This window comes from Oryzias latipes, chromosome 2, assembly GCF_053564925.1.
Source record: "Oryzias latipes strain Hd-rR chromosome 2, Olatipes_Hd-rR_3.1".
Classification (NCBI taxonomy): domain Eukaryota; kingdom Metazoa; phylum Chordata; class Actinopteri; order Beloniformes; family Adrianichthyidae; genus Oryzias; species Oryzias latipes.
The window spans coordinates 47147326-47165077 of record NC_136238.1 but is presented as its reverse complement, the minus strand read 5'-3'; the positions used below and the strand labels follow the sequence as shown (position 1 = coordinate 47165077).

Sequence of the window (17752 nt, the reverse complement as noted above, 5' to 3'; positions counted from 1 at the left end):
ACGAGGCGCTAGCAGCGTTAGCTTGTTAGCAGGCTAGCAGCGTTAGCTTGTGTTCAGAGGTCGGTGGTGTTTTGTTGGGACGTTTGTGAGGTTTTTGGACAGAAAGGACGATACGTGGTTCGTGTGGGAACTCTCAGCATTTTCCAAAGTGTCGTAAATGAGTGAAGAAGTGTTGAACGGAAAGACAACGTGGATTGCTGTGATTGTGAGACTAGCAGATGATCGATCGGAGCTGCAGTGAAGAGGACGGCGGTGTTTGTGGGAGTTGGAGCTGAAGATCGGAGCAGGAACCATGTCTTCCCTTCAGTCTCTGAGAGAGTTGATCAGCGAGCGACTAGCTGCTGCTGCTGAAGAAATCTGCAGACTCTGTGAAGGAACCATCGTCCAGTACGAGGAGGAGCTCTGTCGTCAGCGCAGACTGCTGGATGTCATCTGGAAACCTCAGCTGCAGCTCCACCACATAGGTATGTCACCTTCATCACACAGACAGAGAAGACCTTTGAGCTTCATGCTTTTCTTTTTGGGGACCCGTCTGTCACTCAGGGGTGGTTCTATACTAACTTACTCCCCGGCGAGTTACCTTCCCCCCACATAGAAATTTGATGACTTCCTTTTGTGTTCTCTATCTTTATTTGTCCATTTTGCAAAAAGAAAAATATCTATCTGTCTGTCCGTCCGTCCGTCTGCTGTCTTTATATCAAATACTGACACCAACTAAACCACAGGCACGCGTCAAAAATACATTTATTTGTCAAATAAAGAAAAGTCATTAAAAACGTCTACAATATTTAATAAAGAATGACGTTATTAGATTGAGCCAAGTCACCTAAATTCACGCCATGATCTCACGCTGCCTGTGCCCACGACCCCTCCCCTTTCCCTTCTCAAAGACAGGACTGTGCAGCAGCAGATGCAGCAATTCACAGGTTTTAGTCCGTTCCAAAGTCTGTGATTTAACACATAATAGAAAACTGAGTGAGGCGCAGATTTTTTATGTCTTCCAAGCACGGGGATGGCGCCCCCTGTTACATTTGCACCCTGGGCAATTGCCAGTATTGTGAAAATGTCCCACAGTTGCTCACAACAGAGGACACACTCTGGACTTTGTCATTACCTGCAGCCTGTCTGCTGGGGGGTCCAGTGTGTCCAGTTGTGGAACCACACCCTGGTGTGTTCAAGTCCCGACTGTGTGCCATAAATGCAGATGCCAGTAACATGTGTCACACATGATCCATGAGTGATCATCGATGTGTCTTTATCACACTACTGTGTGTTTGTTTCTGTCACCAGTTGAATCAGCACTTTCCTTCTCTAGAACCAGAAGAACAAACTGGAAGAACAAAGTTTCAAGTTCTCTTCTCATCTCATTGCACAAGGCAGAAAAAAGGCGGAAATTCAACCATCAGCCAGAAACAAATTAAATTCATTTATTTCCAATTTAAAAAAAAATTAATGACACATTTATTAGATAAATTAGTGGCATCTATATTTATTGTTTCCATTAGTCTCTTCTGGTCCTCCAGACTCCTCAGACATTTTCTCCAATGATCACAGAGTTTATTGATGCTTAAAAAAAACAAAAGTCCTGGAAACGTATAAAAGGTATGAACTATAAAAGGTATAAAGAAAACATTTAAATGTTGTGTTTGTGTCCCTGAAGTTCTCCCCCAGCATTGGATGACTGAAGAGGAAGATCTCGGCAACCAGCAGAGAAACTTCAGAGTGGAACAAGAGGAACCAGAACCTCCACAGATTACAGAAGAACCAGGGGATTTTTGCATCAGTCAGGATGAAGATCAGCTTGATCTGAAGCAGGAGACTGATACCTTGATGGAGATTCCTACTTATGAGGAAGATGAGAACAGAGAAGAAGATCTAAACAATCAGCAGAGCTTTAATGTAACTGATAGTCAGGATGAAGAAGGAAACCAACATGAAGAATCAACATCAACTACAGATGAAGAGACAGAATCAACATCAACTACAGATGAAGAGACAGAATCAACATCAACTACAGATGAAGAGACAGACCCACAGAACAGAGATCAGAGGAAGAGGAGGGACAGAAGTCATGTCCAAAGTGTGGCCAGCTCTCACATGTCAGCAGGTCAGTGTGACTCTGATCTTCATCTCCACACTATCGGTATGTTCACTTCAACAACGGTTCTATCTTGAGCTTCAAGCTCTCCAAACATGCAGTCCATCAACAGCGTGTCCTGGAAGAGTCTCTTCTGTCCCTTCCAGTTGAAAAGACAGAAGACATTGTTGGTCAGTGCAGCCCACAACATTCTTCAAATCAGATGATCTTAGTTAGTCCCTCCAGCTAACGACAAACAGGAAACCTTAACAGATCAAAGAGAAAATTGTTAGCAGATAAAAAAGTCCAATCTGTTTTGTCGTCTGTGGTTCTAAGTTTGTAGTTCAGTTCTTTTCAGCAGATTTCTCTGTCAAACCCAAAATCCATCTAAACCTCTTTGATGTCTCCATGTCTCCAATTCCAGACATTCAGACAGATTCTATTTCCAAAACTACATTTCAAGCTAAAACCCAAAGACAGGGTCCTGCTCATGGATCTGCAGACAGAAAAGATTCAAACCTGAACACATCAGTGAAAAACTGCTTAGTGTCAGAATTGTTCTCCATCTTTTCTGGACTGATTCTTCCTCCAGTGCAGCTTCATCTTCATCAAACTGCTCCTCATTGGTGGGTGGAAACACAACAGGGAGGTTTTTCTGTGTCCAGTTCAGCTCCATGAATGTTCAGGCTGTTTAATGTCAGTGATTTCAGTTCTGCTGAGATTTGCTTCACTTCCATAAGAACCTCAGCAGCATCAGGATCATTTTGTTGATGGTTTGTCTGTGGAATGACATTTCATACTCATAGCTTCAGTGGAGATCAAGAGTCTGGAACCTTTAACACTAACAGAACCATTTGATCCAGTTTCTTCCAGACCAAAACCCAACAAGAACCACAAAGTTCCACTTCACTGTTTAACAAATTCTTTTTATTTCTGTTTTTCTGGCTGTTAAGACAATCATTTGTTAAATGTAGCTTTTAAAAATGTAAAAAAAATGAATTATGACAGTTTTATTAGAACTTTCATGAGATGAAATCTTTGTGTGATTAATCAATCATTACCTGTTATTAAGTAATTTAATGAATCTATTTTTAATCTAACCTAATAATTGCTGTAAAAAGCCTGATTTTGAGGTATATTTATTGAAATCTGTGACATTTTGGTGAAGAAAAAGATCAAGTTACAACTAAAGTGGCTTTTTAAAATTGTTCTTATCGTATCAGACTCCCAACCTCTACGTTTATTTTTTTTTTTAACCTCTAAAAACTGTTGCCGGTGAGATGACAGGCGCAGAGATGTGGGCCCATCTGTGGATGAAACGTGAGCGAGTGCACACGAGTGTTGCACATGTTTATGACTGCACAGCTGTTTCTTTGGTCATGTCAGTCATGTAGCATCTAATGAATGAAATGATTGAGATTTCACTCCGGTGTTTTCGGTTCATTGACGTGTCTTGCAGTTGAGAAAATGGATTCAGGTCTTTCTATTTCATTCCAGAAACCAAGCAAATGAGCTATTTATCTGAGGGCTACATGCTATGTATCCCATCATGCATCACACTTGTCCCATAATGCAAGTCAGGTCCACAAATATTGGGACAGAGACTCATTGTCAGCATTTTTGGATTTGAATCGAAGATGTGTTCCTCCACGGCTAATGTTTTTAGCACGTATTAGCTTAATGCTAACCCTTCTTGCAGCCAAGAAAGAAGCGGCGCCGGATGGGCTGCCCATCTGCCCATCCAGCTGGGGCTGGGATCGGCCCTTCCCTGGCTCTGGGACGGGACGGGACAACCCTCTCGGGGCCCCCGGTCGCTCTGGGTGTCACCCGCTTCGGCTGCGGGGTCTGGGGTGGGGTGGGGTGGGGGGCTTGTCGGCCCTGTCCTGTGGGGGGGCGTTCTGGGGGGGAGGGGGGGCCCATTATTAGTACGGGTCGGGGGGGCTACCGGGTCGGGGTCTCCGCTGAGGCAATCAGTGGTTGCCTCGGCCGGTTGGCCTCCTCGGTCCCGTCGAGGCCTGACCAGAGCTCTTCTAGGGCCGGCGTCTGGGGGTGGGGGCCTGGGCTTGCTCCGGGGGGGGGGGGGCGACGCTTTCTGGCTCCTCTCTCTCTGTGTGGGGTGGGTGGTGCTGGGCCTGGGGTGTCGGCGCCTCCGGGGGTGGGCCCCTGGGCTGGGTGGCCCTGGCCCCTTTGCTGGGGGTGGGCTGGGGGACGGCTGTTTGACCACCGGGGGACAGTCTACCAGCTGTCCCCAACTTACCCCCTTCCTTATATAACCTCATATTAGGGTGAGGGGGTGGGGGGTCTAGCCTGCGATGCGCCTTGGGGGGGGCTACTTGGGGGTTGCCATCCTATGGTTGCCGTATGGAGTGGGCCCCCCCTCTTTCGGTTTTATTTGCACCTTAGACATGTAGGGTCCTTGGTAGGGGGGGTGCTTGGATATCACTGCAAGCAAGCAGCAGATGTCCTCCTGGCACCCTACCCGCCAATTTTAACCGCACCTTAGACATTTAGGGCCCCTTGGTGTGGAGGGTGAGGGGACATCACTGTGAGTAATCAGGAGATGTCCCCTTAGTGCCCTACTCGCCAATTTTAACTGCACCCCCCTTAGTACACACACCCCTCCCCTTTCAATATATACATTCAAACATAAACACACACACATGCACACAAACACCCTCTCAAACACCCATACACGCACACACATCTTACAAGGAAGGTGGGACCTGGGTCCATCTGTCCCCTACCCCTTCCCTGGTGGGGGGTGCGGGCCCCTTGGCGATGGCGGCCGTGTCCCTTGGGTGCCGGCTCCCTGGGCCCGGCGGTGCTCTCTCCGCACGGTGGGGGGGTTCATATTACACCTGAGCCGGGGGTGTTCGTGTCCCTGGGGGTGGGTCCTGGTCCTTGCCCCTGGGCGCTGGGCCCCGCCAAACTTCCAACATGGCCGAGCCTGGTCGGGCCATATTTATAACATCCCTTGTGGGCCGCCCTTTTTTCCCCGGGGTTCCCCCCTCCTGGGCGGGGGCGGCGGGCCCCTGCCTTGCTCCTACCTGGACCAACCGTGGGCCGGGTGGGTGGCTGCCTGGAGTGCGGAGCGGGTCTCCCTTGGGGGGTCCTGGCTCGTACCTGGGGTCGGGGCGAGGGGATGCCCGGAACTCCTGGGTGGTGGTGGGGTGCTCGTTTGGGGCTGTGGGCGTCCCTCTCCGGTGGGGCCCTGCGTTGGGCTCTTCCGGCGCGGCGGGGGGCTGCTTTCCTGGCTGGGCTGGGGCGGCGCTCTCTTTCCCTCTGCGCCTCCCTGCTCTCTGGCTCTGGGGGCCTCGCGGCGGTCCTGCTGGCCCTGGCCTGGGTGGCGGTCTTGGTCGCCCGGGGGGCGGTTGTTCCCTGCCTGTTCCCGTGTGGCGTTGGGGGAATTCCGGCTGCCGCTGCTGCTGCGGCGGGGGTATGGGTGTGGGGGTGGCTGGGCGCTCCTCCTCCTTCTTTTCACATTCCACCATCCATTTTAGAAGAACATAAACACTCACCTGAGCACAGGGGTTAGCTCACCTTTGCACTAATAGTTTGCATGATTGAATGAATGAAAGATTTCACACTAGTTGGTTTAAAGGCATAGGTATGCGTTCGTGAACACTATCTGTTTTGTGTGCATGTTGACATGTGGACATTTTTGCGGCTAGCAGGTGTGTTGATAATATTTGAGTGTGTGTGAACAGGCCCCGCCCTTTTTGTACTACATTTGAACCGTACCGTAATGATAAACAACCAGTAAACCTGTCTGCTCTATGCTGCTTCATGGTCTTACCCCCCTTCCCCTCCTATTATCACCCTCCTACCCCCCCCCCTCTCTCTAACGTCCCTCTCTCTTCTTCCCCTCTTTCCTTTTCCGTCCGGTCCAACACCAAAGATTTTCAAACATGATTGAAATTAATAAAGTTTGGCCTCAATTACAAAAGGGGTTTATTCAGACATACCTTTGGTTTGTCTGAAGATGAATAACCCCTCTTGTTAAAATAAAATATGTCCAACACAAGAGGCCCTCAGCTCTCATCTGTTTGCCTAGCTGTTGGACAGGACAAGTTAAAAAAAAAAAAAAAAAAAAAAACAAAAAAAAGCACTGGCCGTACGGATTTAAAAATCATGAGCGAGCAGGCCCTTAATAATAATAATCATAACAGTAATAAAAGCACATTTAGAAGATCGTCTCCTGCAGGTTCCTGCTGATTTTGCTGTTCCAGGACAGCTACAGCCCCATGAACAACGCTAACAGATTTCATCATGCTAAACTTTTGGCGTTTGCTGGTTGGACTAACACTCACTGACATCATCACCCCTCATCCCCCCTTGAAATGCTAACTGGAATTGAGTTTTGCAACACTATTCGCAGGGTGGATGTGAAAACATAAATCCCCTCTTTGCCTTTTGGTTTTATTTATAACACAGAATAAGCAGTTTTTAAGTAGAAAATGAAAAAGTATTTTGAAGGATTGGTCTTTCAATTTAAGTTTGAGTCATTTGATGCAGTTACATTGTGAAAATGAAAAAGCATTTCTGTTAATCCATTATAATTTTCAAATTAGACATTTCTAACTGAATTTTGCTACACATTAACTAAAAAACTTTTTGAAAATGAAATTTCAATATAATATAATGTCAGGACAATATAATTTCATGTCCTGACATTAAAAAACTAAAATACATCTCGTTCTCACAGATTAATATCTTTTTGCCACAAGATAATATTCTGTTCCCACAAGATAATATTCTGTTCCCTCGAAATGATTCATTTGTGCGAACGAAATAATTAATTCGTGTGAACGGAATATTTATTCACGTCATAAGTCATTCATAAACATAAATATGCTCTCTGTCCGACCGCAAAAGACTCTTTCAGCTGTAACTTCCATGTCTCTGTGACCCACATTCATTCAAGAAAGGAAAAAGAAAAACAAGAATGATCAATTTATTATTGAATATAAGAAAAAATATCATAAGATTTCTGATACCTCGGCTTGCTGCTTTGCCATATGACTCACCAGACAGAGCTCCACCGCGGAGCTCTTTTGCTTGTCATGCCGGCATTCGGGCTGCTGGCTGGCCAGTAGACAGACAGCCAGCTGATATTGTAGTTTAGGGTCGAATAGGAATAATAATACTCAGGACTTGTTTTTTATTAACATACTCTTTAGCAGTCGCTTTACATTCGAAGGCTATTGGGCTACATGCTAACTCCTAGCGGATCATTTTTCCTGTTATTCATAGACACGGATGTGAGTAATAGTTGGATTTACAGCAGATATCTTCACATTTCTGTCTGTGTGTGTCTCATTACATTACATTCAAGACACGGAGGATGTTTAGAGATCAGATTTACTTATTTTAAAAAGCACAAAAGGATCGGTAATCACGTTCATTCACATCCTGGTACTCTCTCCGTCCATCTTGCTGCAAAAGCCGCTTTCTGCCGCTACTTCCGTGTCTCTGTGAGCATTCAAGAGGGGTAAAAATAAAAGCAAGAAGGATCAATCTATTATTGTCTCGATGAAAATCAGAAAAAATATCATAAGATTAGGCTGGCTGCTTCACCTACCGGACTGGCTGTGAACAATATCCCGTCATGCATCACGCATACCCAAGATGCATTTCGACCAGTCACGGTGTCCCTGTAACTGAAGTGTAACAACAAGACCAATGATTGCAAACCAGACAAGGCAGAGACATTTTTGTGATTGGCTACTCCTTTACTCAGACTCTGTCAAACTGACCAAGTTTGCAGATGACACCACCCTCATCGGGCTCATCTCTAATGATGAGTCTGCCTATAGGAGGGAGGTGGACCGGCTGGTGTCGTGGTGCAGCATCAACAACCTGGAGCTGAACACTCAGAAGACAGTGGAGATGATGTTGGACTTCAGGAAAGTCACAGCCCCCTCACCCCCTCTCATCCTGACTGACTCTCCCATCACCATTGTGGACTCTGTCTGTTTCCTCGGTACCACCATCACGCAGGACCTCAAGTGGGAGCCATCCATCTGCTCTCTCCTCAAAAAGGCCCAGCAGAGAATGAACTTCCTGCGGCAGTTGAAGAAAGCCCGGCTGCCGCCCCAGATGATGGTGCAGTGCTACATGACCATCATTGAGTCCATCCTCACCTCCTCCATCACCGTGTGGTACACTAGTGCCACAACCAGGGACATTAACAGGCTACAGCATATTGTGCGCTCAGCAGAGAAGGTGATCGGCTGCAGCCTTCCATCTGTCCATGAACTATATGTCTCCAGAACCCGGGGACGTGCAGGCCGGATAGCTGCCGACCCTTCTCACCCTGGACATGACCTACTGAAACTACTCCCTTCAGGCAGGAGGCCAAGGTCCATCTGGACCAGAACCTCCAGACACAAGAACAGTTTCTTTCCCTCTGCAGTCAGACTCTTAAACACCCTGTAACCCCCCCCCCCCCTAAATTTCACTTCAATGTCCAATCAGTCACCAGCCCACTACCTGCACCTTGAACATTCTCAGTTTGCACTGTTTTGAAACTCTTTTGACACTACTGACTCTATTTATATTTTTGTTCTGTCCATTGTGTAAAATTTTGTTGCTTACTGTTCTTCTGTTTTATGTTGCACATTTGCACCGAAACAAATTCCTACTCTGTGTAGCTACACAGAATATGGCAATAAAAACCTCTTGAATAAGCAGCAGCACCCTAACTACATCGATTGAAGTCACTTCAGCAAACGTGACGCTGCAATGCACACCCCCTCAACACTAGGGGGAGTATGCACATCAGCACATCGACAGTGTTACCAGAAGTGGTGGTGTTGCAGGTAAAAATGGCTTTGGGCGGTTTTAGGGTCAGTTCTGTGTTAATTTGACACATGAACCCTCAAATTAAAAAAACAGAGTGGTCCATGATTACATCTTCTGCAGCAGACAGATTGTTTGTCTCTATGTGATACTCTAATGTCAGCAAAGCTGTGCAGATATCGCTGAAATATGTCATCTCTCTGACTGGAACACCACAGAGCAGGTATCTAGGAACACGAGTCGATTACCAGGGATCAGCCAATGTTTAGATCCCACCCACTTTCACTGATTGACAGACACTCATTCTGCTGGAAAAACTCTTCATGACATGAATAAGTCATTGTGAAAAACAGCAAAGTGAAATAAAAACAAAGCTACTTTGGAAAATATTGATTTAGAAATCAGAGTTTCTGAAAAAAAGACATACAATTATAATAACATTCAACATGATTAAAATGAATATTTTAAAATTCTGTTTTAAAATAATGAACTGATTTTTAAAGCAAAATGAAATATGTTATAAAATGGCTAATTTAAATTTAGCCATTTTTTTTGTCCATGTTTACACATTTTTACCATATGAGCTGCCAGTAGCACTTCTAGGCTAACACACACACATAAATCAAATCAAATCAAATCAACCTTTATTTATATAGCACTTTTTCGACAACAGATGTCACTCAAAGTGCTGTGCATAAAATACAATAAAATTTAAAATCAAGATGACAAGACAAACCGTGCGACAACCCCCCCCCCCCCCCCCCCAGGAGATCCCTCTGCAGCGACCCCGCTCACTGAGAAGGGTCAGTCACTGATGTGGAGGATCCCTCAGAGGGAAACACTGGAGTGTAATAAAATGTAAAAGGAATAAAATTAAAATATATATAAAACATGGACAAAAAACAAATAATTACATAAACCTTAATAGGCATATGAAATAGTAAGAGCGTCTTAAAAATTAATAGAATAAATAAATAAATGTATTTACATACACATATAAAAACTAGTTAAAAGAAAAATAAATTAATTAAAATATTTAAAAATAATAATAATAATAATAAATTAAAAATAATAATAATAATAATAATAAATTAAAAATAATAATAATAATAATAATAATAATAATAAAAATAATAATAAATAAAATAAAAAATAAAAAATCTTAAAATTCAACTAAAAGCTAAATTAAAAAGGTAGGTCTTAAGCCTTCCTTTAAAAACATGAACTGTCTCTGCAGCCCTGAGGCTCTCTGGGAGGCTGTTCCACAGGCAAGTTCCGTAAGAACTAAATGAGGCCTCGCCGTACGTTTTTGTTCTAACTTTTGGGATAACCAAAAGGCCTGTATCAGAGGACCTCAGGGTCCGCGAGGGCTCATACTTTAAAATCATGTCAGATAAATATGAAGGCCCGAGACCATAAAAACATTTGTAAACCAATAAAAGAACTTTAAAATCAATCCTGAATTGCACAGGGAGCCAATGCAGCGATCTTAAAATCGGTGTAATGTGTTCCCGCCCCCTGGTCCTCGTCAGAACGCGTGCTGCTGAATTTTGCAGTAGTTTAAGATTTGCTATTCTTGTTCTAGGAAGACCAGAGAGCAGGGCATTACAATAATCCAATCTGCTGGTAATAAAAGCATGCATTAGCACCTCTGTACTGGCAAGAGAGAGAAATGGGCGGACTCTGGCTATATTTTTTAGATGATAAAATCCTGTTTTTGTGATGTTTTTAATTTGTGGGATAAAATTCAACTCAGAGTCAAAAATGACACCCAGGTTTCTCACACACTGAGAAGTTTTGTAATTCTTTAGTTTAGATAAAACTATCTCTCTCTTGTCTTCAGAACCGATCACTAAAACCTCTGTTTTGTCCTGGTTTAGCTGTAGAAAGTTCTCCGCCATCCATGACTCAATGTCTAAAATGCATTTTAAGAGTGTGTTGACCGACTCTTCATCATCAGGAGACACAGCGATGTAGAGTTGAGTGTCATCAGCATAGCTGTGGAAACAAACGCCATGCCTCCTGATGACGTCCCCCAGTGGCAACATATATAGATTAAAAAGTAGTGGGCCTAAAATTGAACCTTGGGGGACCCCACAGTTGATGTCGAAGACCCTTGAGGAGCAAGTATCCATACTTACGTAAAAACTTCGATCTGTGAGATAGGAATAAAACCACTTTAGTACGGTACCAGAGATGCCCAAACCTCTCAGTCTGTTGAGTAAAATACTGTGATCTACAGTGTCGAAAGCAGCACTGAGATCCAGTAGTACCAGAACTGAGAGTCTCTGACAATCCAGGTTACATCTAATATCATTTACTATTTTAACAAGGGCCGTCTCTGTGCTGTGGTTCGTCCTAAAACCAGATTGATATTTTTCAAATATGTTATTTCTATTTAAAAACTCATTAAATTGGATTAAAACAGTTTTTTCAATCATTTTACTTAAAAATGGTAAGTTGGATACTGGACGATAATTGTTATAGTTGTTTGGATCTAAATTACTCTTTTTCAGAAGAGGCCTCACCACTGCCGTTTTAAAGGCAGCAGGGAAGACACCTGTCTGAAGAGAGTAATTTACTATATTTAAAAGCTCAAACTCAAAGAAGTCATAAAATGTTTTCAACAACGATGTGGGGATTGGGTCTAAAAGGCAGGTGGTTGGCTTTAACTGGGAGAAAACCTGACCAAGTCCCACAGCATCAACCAGGACAAAACTTTCCAGTGTTTCCTCTGATAAATGCAATGCTATAGATTCATTAAAAGCAACACCTTTTTGAATTAAAAGAGTAGATCTAATAGCATTGATTTTACTCCTGAAGTGGTCTCCAAAACTCTCACATACAGCATCTGAGGCTGCTATGGAGGACCTTTGAGAGTCTCTTTTAGTTAAACTGTCTATTGTTTTAAAGAGAACTCTAGGATCATTTTTGTTTTGTAAAATTAAGTTTGAGAAGTGGAGGGTTCTGGCTTTTTTTATTGCATGACTGTACCTCATTTGCTGTTCTTTAAAAATTTCGCAATGTACAGTTAACTTCGTTTTTCTCCACTTCCTCTCCGCTCTCCTGCATTCGCGTTTCAAGGCTCTGATTGGTTCGTTCTTCCATGGTGCTGTAGCTTTAGTTTTCAACGTTTTCGTTTTAAGTGGAGCTACAGCATCAATGGCTGACTGTAGTTTGTTGTTAAAATGTTCAACCATAAAATCACATGATGCAGGTAAAGTATGAGCGGTAGTTTGATGTAAAATATTGACAAAATTTGCAGCCACATCAGGAGTTATGTATCGTTTCCTCACAGTTCTCGCTGGAGCTTCCTGTCGAGTAAAACTGGTGATATTAAAAAATATGCAATAGTGATCTGACACAGCCATGTCAACAACAGAGGACACACTGCAGGACAGCCCATAGGTTATCACCAGGTCTAGAGTGCGCCCCCTGCTGTGAGTAGGCTGTGTGACATGCTGTGTGAAATCCATACAATGCAAGAGGTTAAGAAACTCCTTTGCATGAGCATCACTATCTTTATCAACATGTAGGTTAAAATCACCAGTTATTAAAACTCTACTATATTTGGAGTGTATTACTGATAAAAATTCAGAAAATTCTTGAATAAAACAGGAGGGAGGCTTTGGTGGTCTGTAAACAGTAACACATAAGATAGATGGACTGTTAAAAGAAAATGCATGATGCTCAAATGAGGAGTAGCTATGTAGCGTGATTGTTTTGGTTGCAAATGAGCCACGAGCAATCGATGCAGTGCCACCGCCTTTTTTATCTCCCCTGGTAGAAAATAAAAAGTTAAAATTTAGTGGGGAAGCTTCAGTGAGAACAACAGGAGCATCAGTACCCAGCCAGGTCTCTGTTAAAAGAAGGCAATCTAAATTGTTGTCTAAAATGAGCTCATTCACGATAAAAGATTTGTTTAAAAGAGAGCGAATGTTTAAAACAGCAAAGTTTAAAACAGTGTGTGTGTGCAGATGGATTGATTTATCTTTTTTGTCCGGTAATGTGTGAATGTGATGAAGATATCTAATTGTGGATCTGGTGGATCTCATCTGGGGATGTTTGTGAGATCTGCTTGTTATGTGAACTGGAATTTGTTGTGTGATAACCGTGGTTTTAACTGAGGATGGATGCCAGTGGTCCAGTCAGTCAGAGAGCAGTTTAACAGAGCGGAGTGTGAGTTCAATGTTCATGGACAGAAGTTAAGATCCTGTTTGGTTTGGATGGATGCCCTCTGGTTTAAAGAGATTTGGTCTATTGAAGAAGGTGGTGAAATTATCAACATATGGAATATTATTAGAAAGGCAGTGTCCTTTAAGCCAGATGTGAAGTTGTCGCAGACGGCTGAATTTAATGTCTCCAAAGCGGGGAGATGGAAGCGGACCGGAGATGATGCACTGTTTGTCCAGCTGGTTGATGGAGTGGATGAGAGTGATGAAGTCCTTCTTGAGGGTCTCAGATTGCTGAAGCTTTAGGTCATTCACTCCTGCGTGGACTATTATTGTGTGTGTGGAGGGGTTACGAAGGGAGAGCTGGTGGGCAGAGTTGGTGATGTCTCGTACGAGGACGCCTGGGTGACAGAAGGTTCGGCTCCCGTCAACACGAACATGCCTGACCATAGAGGTTCCCACAACGAAGGAGCCAGGGGGGTCCCCGCGGCCGCGAGATCTTGCCGCCGAAGTGAGCGGGCCCGTCGCTGCAGGAGAGCAAGCGGGAGTTGGCGTTACACCTGTTGCGCGAGCCGGGGAAGCGGCCGATGAGGGGGGCGAGCCGCCAGGAAGAAGAGAGGTGGCGGCGGTCACCGCGACACCTGCCGCGGGGGGAGACGCAGCGGACTTTGAACCTGACGCCCCGGTCGCGACCGCAGATGGAGAACCCGCATTGCTTACTGATCCCACGAGGACGTGGGATACGTTCGGGCGGCGGCGGCTGTCAGGGCGTCTACTCACTGCGTCCCTCAGTAGCTGTCGGCGTTTGGCGGACGATGAACCTTCAGAGGCAGATGGCGGGCGGCTTTTTTTTCTCGGGCCGAGAAGCAGCGACAGGGCGATGGTTTTCAGCTTCCAGAAGAACGTCGTCAGATGTTGGAGCCGACAGAACATCATAGCGGTTGGAGAGAAGGAGCCCATCACGGTCCAGGGGTCTTTTCCTGCGGCACACCACCTCAGACCAAAGCGGTTTTGGTGTGGAGCTCGAGGAAGGCCGCGGCGAGATGTCAGGATCCCAGTGAACCGTGTCTTCCATAGCCGCTTTCAGGGAAGCAATATGCATGGACTGTTGATGGGCCAAGTCCAGCAAAGAGTTCAACAGATCATTCTTTGACCTCAACTCAGAGAGTTTCTGGATGTCCTTTTTGAGGTTAGTGATCTGTGTGTCAGGGTTTGTTGGTGCAGTCACGGCAGTGGAGGCGGACGCAGACGTAGCGGCGGCAGCCATCTTGCTGTGTCTCAGAAAACAATAGAAAAGAGAAGAAAAGAGAGAGCTGCTGTAACTAGCTGCTGCTCCTGCAGCGCCATTTTGTCATCATCAACCTTTGACCTTAGAGAGAAGTGAAAGAAGCAGCTTTGAAAGTGAAGGATGTTCTGCTCAGATGAAGAAGATTGATTCTGTCTGCAGAGAATCTGTGGCTGCAATCACAGACCTTCATGCACACGCTCACACACATGCACGTTCAATCCAGGGTGTGCGTGAAGGGTGACTATTCACAGTTTTTCTCAGTGGCTTTAGTACAATTCTCAGAATTGAAGTTTGCAAATATGTGTGTGCATTTCTCAAAACACTTTGTACAAACAGCAAAACACTATGGATTTCTTGCAAAAGCCTCTAACTTGCTCCAAATCTTTAGTTCATCTCTCCAAACTAAGTCTTTATGTCATTGAACATGTCAGTGCCATCAGAATGTCAAGTCCTTGTGTCATTGTCTACGAACAAGACAGTCAAATGACTTAGTCATGTTGTCAATATAACTGTGTACATTAGAGGGAGGTTCTGACGTAAACTATGGCTAAAGTTTGGATGACAATTATTGTAAAATGGAAGTTACAGCTTTTTTGTTTGATTGCAAGAGACTGGACCAGATTTACACTTTTATTGTTCATATTGTAATTTGTAGACAGACCATGTCATACCAACATAGAAAAAACCCACTGCAAACAGTAACACAAAGGGAAAAACGATAGGACAATATTCTGTCCAACAGTACTTACAGTACTTACTGAATATTGCAAAAAGCTTTACATATTGTAAAAATACTATATTTTATGAAGCATCACAGAACAGTTCATATTTTAGATTACATACCTGTTCTCTCGACGAAAGGTCTGAATGATTGAGACACAGTTCATTCATTCATTTTCTATTCCGTTTTTCCCTTTCGGGGTCACTGGGCTGCTGGAGCCTATCCCGGCCACTTATGGGCGAAGGCAGGGGGCACCCTGGACAGGTCGCCAGTCTGTCGCAGTGAGGACACAGTTATTCTCCCAAAATTTGGCTGCACCCTTCTACCAGCCTCAACCATTGTGAGCCCATGGTTGACAACATGGTCTACAAGTGTGGCTCTTATCTCATCAGGAACACGTACATGTCTTCGGCCTCTTCCTCGGTTTTGCCCCCTAACTCCTCCACCACGCAGCCTCACTCCTCTTCCTCTTCTTCTTCTCTCTGGCTGTTGACCCCGTCCAATTCCTTGTCCTTCCCTTGTCAGACATAGAACATTGTTGTGCTTCTGCCATATACAGTATAGACTTGCCCATTCATTGTCAATGAGATGCACCTTTGTTAGAGGAAGTCAAGTCACCTGAGAGCAATTTACCAATTCAAGACAAAAACATATAATGGAGATGTATAGAAATATGTTTGTCACATTATGACAACTTGGTCAACCATTTTGCAATTAATGACTTATACGATGAACTAAAAAGACTATTGCACAGTGAACTATATGATACATTTTGATCAACATGACATAAACAATTGATAATGTAGCAAAGAGCAGAGAATTGTACACAATCATTTGCATGGATGTACCAAAGCAATTGCAACTTGTTCAAAGAAGTGAGAAACTGCTTATATGATGAACACAAGTGACATCATGATGTGAAGATTGAAAAAAAGTTTTGGGAATTTCATTCCGATCTTAGAATTGTTTTTTTTTTGAATGAATGAAAATGAATGAAAAAATGAATGAATGAGTCTGAGAATTGTACTAAAGCGAATGAGAAAAACTGTAACGGAGAGCTCTGAAGGGGAGAGAGGAGTGAAGCAGGGCTGTCCTCTGAGCGGTGTCCTCTATGTTTCAGCCAGCAGAATGCATGACAAAGCTATTTCAGGAACATGTGAGGCCACGCCCACTAAGGAGGAGGAGGAGGAGGCTGTTCCACAGCAGGAGGAGCTCCAGGTTCCAACAGGAACCCTGTGAGAAACAGCATCTGCAGCTGAAGGAAAGCAAACTGTTTTCTGTCACTGGAATGTTGCTCTGTCATCTCCTCTGTGAGGACCCTCCTCTTCATCACAGATGAAGCTCCGCCTCCAAGCGTGCTTGTTTGTTCTCCAACCTTCTGCAGGTTCTGATCTGCTTCTTTCTGATTGGTCAGAACCTTCAGACCCAGAATCTTCTGCTTTCTGGGAAATCATCTACACCTTCAATTCAGATGAAATGATTGGATCAGAGTTTTTGTGAATTCACTTTGTTTTGGTTCAGAGAAAAGTTTGAAACCAGAACCTGTTTAGATCCAGAAACTGTTTGGATCCAGATCCTGTTTGGATCCAGAACCTGTTTGGATCCAGAACCTGTTTGGATCCAGAACCTGTTTGATCAAGAACCGAGACCAGGAGCTGAGATGTGCAGACTAAAGAGGAAAGATTAACATGAATCTTCATCTTCTCTGCATCTTCCTCACAAACAGCAGCTCAGTGTGAGGAAGAGGAGCCACCGGGTCAGAGGTCATGTGATCAAATCCTGCAGAAGCATTCAGGAGAAAGGCTGAAGCTGATTGGTCCAAAGCAAAAGCCTGATTGAAAAGAAAGAGACCAGAAGAAAAGGAGATTTTCTTTCCATTTCTCTGAACAGCTGATCTGAAGACACAAACCTAAACAGTGACGACAAACAAGACTCAGCAGAATCAACACAATATGAGGAAGTGATGAGTTCTTAAAGCAAAGCAGAAGAGGAAGAAGCAGAATCTCTGATCTGAGCTGCAGCTGCTTCACACGGTGAGAAAAGACGACTCTAAAGACCTTTATGGAAAATCTACTTTCATTCTTTGTTGAACTTTGTCTTCACTAACTTGTCTGTTTGTCTCTGAATGTTTAGAGAAGATCTTCTTCTTTCTCTACAAACTCTCATCTCTGCTGTTTAAAGATTTGATCTCATTACTGATCAACAACTGAGGATCAATTCTCACTCATTGATCAGTTTCTGTTTCACTGATTTATGGAGAAAATGGAGACAAATTAATATTTTTACTGTAGATTTTCACAGAATAAACTGTTGATGTTTACAGAAGTGAAAATGCTGACTCATCAAAGAGGTTCAGATCAGCTGACTGCTGCTTCCTGTCAGAACTTTCCAGAACCAGACAGAAGAAAGAGTTTCTGTCAGAAACACAAACATCATGAAGCTCTGGAGGTCAAAGGTTTCAGTTCTGACTCCAAACCTTCCTGTTCTCCTCCATCCAAACCTTTGTGAAGGTCAAAGGTCATGAGAAAGTCTCTGGAGCTTTGAGAGGAAGAATTCCTGTCTTTCTTTCTGTATTTTCTCCTCATTCTTTGATTTCTGTCTGTTTTTCTTGATGCTTCCTGAAGTGTAGAAACAGGAAGTTTGTTGTTTTTTTTTTTTTTTTTTTTTTTTTTTTAAATAAACTTTATTGCACA

The 17752-nt window shown here is 43.9% G+C and overlaps 1 protein-coding gene across 1 annotated transcript in view; it reads left to right on the top strand.

The window, feature by feature from the left end:
• Positions 1 to 15180: 15180 nt before the first annotated feature.
• The window catches only part of LOC144988975 (NACHT, LRR and PYD domains-containing protein 3-like), a 73516-nt gene continuing 70944 nt past the window's right edge, over positions 15181 to 17752 (top strand). Inside the window, exon 1 of the mRNA XM_078940486.1 lies at positions 15181 to 17092. The gene's annotated coding sequence lies outside the window, so the exon portion shown is untranslated. The remainder of the gene's footprint in view (positions 17093 to 17752) is intronic.